Raw genomic sequence first — 6000 nt, 5'->3', positions numbered from 1 at the left:
ATTTTGTATCTTCGTTATTACTTATAGTTTCGTGAGATTCGATCGCTTTGGTTCGTTAACTCGATTTCTGTTATTATTTCAAGCTGCCTTAAATCTCAAAGGTGAGTTTCTTGTAACAACTCGGTTTTTTTGGATTTATATTTTTATTAAATACCCGACTCATTTCGATGTTCGGGAGATTTTATCGCGTTTATCGAGAATATTTAATTATTAATATATTATTATTAATTATTTATATAAAATACATATCTACTATACCTTTCTTGTTTTGGCAAAACCAACCCTAACTAAACCTTTTATCCCTTTTGTACCCATCCTTAAACCTCAAGGGCTAAAATGAAATTTTGTTATAACCCATATACCCCAAACGAGTTATCATGATCAAACCCATATCCTATCCCCAAATTCGTATCCGGTTTCAAATTGGTATATCTTGGACCACAATTTACGTAACCAACATGGTAATTGAATCAGTTGTTGGATATTCATACCAAAAATGGCCAACCAAAGTTATTATTATGCTAAGACGAATCAAAACGAATATGCTATTACTTTATTATGCTCAGCCAAGTGAACTTGTTCTACAAGTAAACAAGTATATAAATTCAATTAAGCTTCCAGACATGATCATTAAACCCTAGTCGTCCATAACCCTCTAATCAATTGTGTTATATCATCTGTTGGATTGTTCGTTCATTATTCCTTATCGCCGGCCACTGTCCCGTTCATTTACACCACCATTCGTCGTGATAAGAGGTAATTGATACGTGAATTTTGATCGCCACAATTAGTTTACTGAAAACCCTAACATTAATTTGACAAACAACAATGGATTTAAACGATTTGGGTTTTAGGGTTCATGCAATTGGGGATTTCTTTGTGTTTCTGTTTATATTTAATGAGTTCTAGTTTAGTTTGCATGAGCTGGTTAGCACGTTAGTTACGGAGTGGCAGGTCGCGGGTTCGAGTCCCTACCACCCCGTTTTGTATTTATTTTTGGTATTTTTCTTTTTATGTTATTTTAATAAATGATATTATATATATATATATATATATATATATATATATATATATATATATATAATAAATCAGTAAATAAATCTATTTTTAATAAAAAACCAACAACGATACTTGTGTTCTACCCGCATCTTTATTTCGTCCATATGTATATGTATATGTGTATGTAAATAACATATATGTATATATATATGTATGTATAAATAATACCACTTGTTTAATATCTAAGATTAATCAATTTAATATATTAAAGGTAAATTTATTTTTACAATATACTGATATATTTAACCAATTAATTAATTTTAAAAGAATGTATTTCATACATATCAAACAAACGTTACTACATAATAAAATATAATATTGTTTGAGATTATAAAAGATTTATAAACTAAGTAAGTTTAAATAATGTAACTTAATAAAATTATATTTAACCAACGAACTCTCAAATCCCATTTATTCTTGTACATACTACCTCCGCATTCAATTTTCCTTCTTAGGCTATATCGTCATCGCGTGATCCGCTTTCATCATTCATAAATATTTCTCTATTCCTTTTGTTCGTCTATTGAGGTGAGTACCACATTCCCCCCTTTAAAACTCATTTTATACATGCTTTGGGGACATATGCGTTTAATATTTATTTCCCTACTATTTATTACTCAAACTGCAACTATTGTCAGTTGTGTTTAACGATTTGTACCTTATTTGTTATGTGCTTATTTGCTTTATGTGAACCGCATACGGAGAGGTCCAGCATAATCTTTGAATAGTATGATCATGCGACAGTCGTAATAGCTTTGTGCTTTTCGACAACTCATTTATTTACTCATTGGATGAATTGCTTAGCTCATTTGACTTTGTTGCGCATTTATTATCTATTATATATATATACATCAAATATGGTGTATTGCTCACTCAACCCTGTGTTGACAAATCTACTTTATTTTTAACGCATATGCAGGTTGTTGTGTGATTATGAAGTTAAGTCAAGATTGGAAAAAGAACATAGGATTCAAGATAGAAAAATAAACAAGCCTTTTATATTTTGATATATGTTGTTTGGTGAATTATTTTGTAACATCCCGAAATTTCTAAAAGTAATATTAATTATATTATTTAATATGGATGGGAAAGTTTACTCGGGTTAGCGGAGAAATAATAAATAAAGTAGGAGTTAATATGGGCCGGGCTAGTGTTGGGTAATGGATATGGGTTATGGACTTGAGAAAGAAGGAAGAGACCATGGGCTTAAGCCCATGATTCATAATTATATAAACCTTAAATTCCCATTTTCCATTCATTTCACACATATTCCATACACCACCAAAACACACACTTAGCTCTCTCTCATACTTCTCTCTAGATGAACCAAAAGGAAGAGCCGATCTTAACCCGAGGTAATGATCGTATGATTTTGTAGAGATCCAAACCTGTTAGATTTAGTCACGAAACGACGAGCCGACACCGCAAAACCGTTAGAGTCACGAGATCCAGGTGAAATCGGGTATAAACCGAACCTAAGATGAGCTTAGGGGTCACCCTAGCTCAGATCTGGATCGAACGGGACGAAAAACGGTGAAAACGGTGCTGGAATACGTTTTTCCGGTCACCGCTCGTTTTTCTAGCGATGGCAGCGTCGGAAAGGCGGCGCCGGAGAAGGTCTATACGAGGAAATGGAATGTCAGAGAATGTTCCTGACATTCTCTGACCTAACCCAAATTCGTTAACGGGGAGTTAACGAACTAGGGGTAATTCGTCTGATGATTCGTTAAGGGAGGCTTAACGAACTAGCCTTACTTCGTATCCAATTCATTAAGGAAAGAGATAACGAACTAACCTCAACTCGCTATGATCTTTCATTAAAGGGGATAACGAATCAGAAGGTTCAGTTCATTGTAACTACTCGGAAATTTCAAATTGTTATTTTAATTAAATACTCGATCTATTTCGATGTTCGGAAATTTTAACGCGTTTATGGAGTAACTATTAACTTATTTTAATTGCTTATTATATTTATTTGTTAAATATAAATTAACTTTGAAAAATAAACACTTTTTAACCCTAATCTAAAGTTTTACCCTCTTTTGTATCTCACTACATATTGCAGGGACTATTTTGAAAAACCTAAATTCCCAACCCATTAGCCCATTACCAAACCCATCAACCCGACCCGTATACTAAACCCGAGACCCGTTTATGTTCCTTGAACCATACTCTTCGTAAAAACTTGGAAATTAAATCACAACTTGGTTACACTTACCTAATGCGGCCTGCCGACACCAACAATTATGTTAATTGATCAAACTTTGATTCGTCATTCTTAATTTATTGGCAGACCTCACTTCATTCCTAATATACATTTAATCAATAATTATAATTCAATTAAATGTATTATTAGCAGCGCCTAACCCTCGTCATTTAAACCCCTCAATCCAATTAGATTATCATTGTCGTTTGCTCGTTCGTTCATCTCGAAGTTTAGCCGCCACTGTCGAGTTCGATTAAACCCACTTCCGACCATCTTTCAAGGTAATCAAATATATTGTGTAACTCGTCATCAAATCTGGAGCAATAACCCTAAGTTAATCGATCCAAAAACAAGCAGATTAACCAATTTGATTTTAGGGTTCTTGCGCATCGTGACTGTTTCTTTATAAAGTTTCGTGACTGTTTCTTTATAAAGTTTCTATTTCATCCTTTAAGCAACCAACACACCAGCGCGCATGGCTGGTGTGTGTATGTTAAAGCACCCCTTTCGCTGGGGGCCCGGGTTCGAGCCACCCCCAGCCCGTTTTTGTTATTCTTTTTTGGTGATTTTCCTTGTAACAAATGTATAGATGCATCTTGTAAATTATATTATTAATATTATAAATATAAATCATTAATTAGTATTTTATATAAAACCGGCATATTAATCGATTTCTTTCCGAATCTTGGTTAAATTATATATATATATATATTATATGTATATATAATAGTTGTTAAATTGTTAAAGTTTTATAATAAAGGTTTTAATATAAAAAAGGGTATTTTATTAATATATATATTTATCACGTAATTAACATGTCTAAATATGTTTATAAGCTTAAGAATTATATAAACAATTTCATTTATATAAGTATTATTATCTACCATTTATTATTTATTAATTTACAATAATTAATATAAAAGAAAGCTTTATTAATATACATTAAACGTATTGTTAGTTTAAAATAAATATTTAAAACGGATATCTTTATACAAACTAATAAATATTTCTAAATATAAATCTAAGTATCCTTATGTATTTTATGTAATTCAAATTATATTTATGATAAAACTTGATAAAGAAATTAATAATAAAATAATGATATAAATAGCCTTTGTAAGATTTCATTCAATCATCAAATCCCGAACCTCTATCAAGTTTTAGTTTCGTTGTTGAATTCTTATTTAATTTATGTAATTATTATTACTTAGGAAATTCGTTTGTTGATATACCTCGTCGAGCGTGGTTTATCGCTTTCTTGTCGTATTCATTCCCGCTTTACTCATTTGAACAGGTGAGTACCACATTCCCCTATGTTACTTGTTTTACACGTTTTGGGGACATATGCGTAAATTGTATTTCACCTATATACTTATACACAAAACTGCAACTTTGTCTTATGTGTTAACAACTTATACCTTAATTGTTATGTGCTTATTTTCTTTGTATGCTTCCGCATTCGGAGAGGTCCAACATAATCTCAGTCTAGTATGATCTTACGCCAGTTATTAGCCTTTGTGCTTCTCGACATCTCAGTTATACTTGCTCACTTGGTTAATTTGTTATTCTCATATGACTTGTTGCAACTACATATTTTTGTTATATACTATATGTACATTTAAACTGGTGTGTTGCTCACTCAACCTTGTGTTGACAAACTATATTATTTTCAACGCATATGTAGGTTATCGTGTGACGTGATTATCAAGATTGTTTGAAGCAACTTAGGATGCATGTTAGAGAAAAGATACAAGAACTTAATTTGGGATGTTTAATATAATTGTTTATTTATAACTTTGATGTACATGAATATTTGTTTGAAATAATTAAATATATATTGAAACTTATATTGTGCATGATAGTAACCTTAAGAGCTGTGACAATCAGCTTATGCCCCGACATTTCCGCCGGAGGTTGGGGTGTCACATTCGTTACATGAACTGATTCGTTATATGGACTGGTTCGCTATTGATGACCGTCGTTTGAGTCAATCAAAAACCTAATTATTCTAAATAGTTAGAGCAAGTAGGGTATCGTATCACAAGGAGTATGTGGTCAATGTATTCGTGTAACAGATTTCTAATTATGAAGTGAATGATTTTTAGTGCTGATCACACAAGCAATAGTTTGAATTTAGAGAACTAAGCAACGAACAAGTAAACGAGTATTAAGCAGTTAACAAACAAACCACACCCGGGAATTCAAGTTAGCAACCACCAGTTATCTCATGCAACCTATCAGATTAATTATTAACGATTAACTGAAAACTGATCAATCAGACAAAACCTTAGACATCAACAATCACTTTACACACAACACTGGTTATCAAACAGTCCTTTCCAATGTGACTCAGTTAAGGGCAATCGAATGTTTTATCGTATTTAATCTTACCAAATAGTTATATGACTAATTATCTAGCAACTTGTAACAGATCGTTCAGACCAACGTAAACCTAAACCGACCAAACACTCAGAAATACCAAACATCAACAATCATATATCAATCATCAATAATAATACACAAGTGTTCTTAATCACATGAGAAAAACTGTAAAGATTACAAACTATACATCCCGTGTGCGATTCTAGGAGATTAGCCGAGCCGTGACATCATCAAATCTTCGATACGGATGATATGGATTATGCGGGAGGTCTTGGCACAAGCTATGGTTATGGAAATCGCCTCATGGAGCTGCTAAAATCGCCTTTCGTTCGTCAAACCGGAGCTAGGGTTTT

This window comes from Bidens hawaiensis, unplaced genomic scaffold, assembly GCF_021521415.1.
Source record: "Bidens hawaiensis isolate Kalapana, Puna unplaced genomic scaffold, B.hawaiensis_p1.1 tig00012278_1, whole genome shotgun sequence".
In the NCBI taxonomy this organism is placed as follows: Eukaryota; Viridiplantae; Streptophyta; class Magnoliopsida; order Asterales; family Asteraceae; genus Bidens; species Bidens hawaiensis.
The sequence above is the reverse complement of the archived record's forward strand: the minus strand, read 5'-3'. Positions refer to the sequence as shown.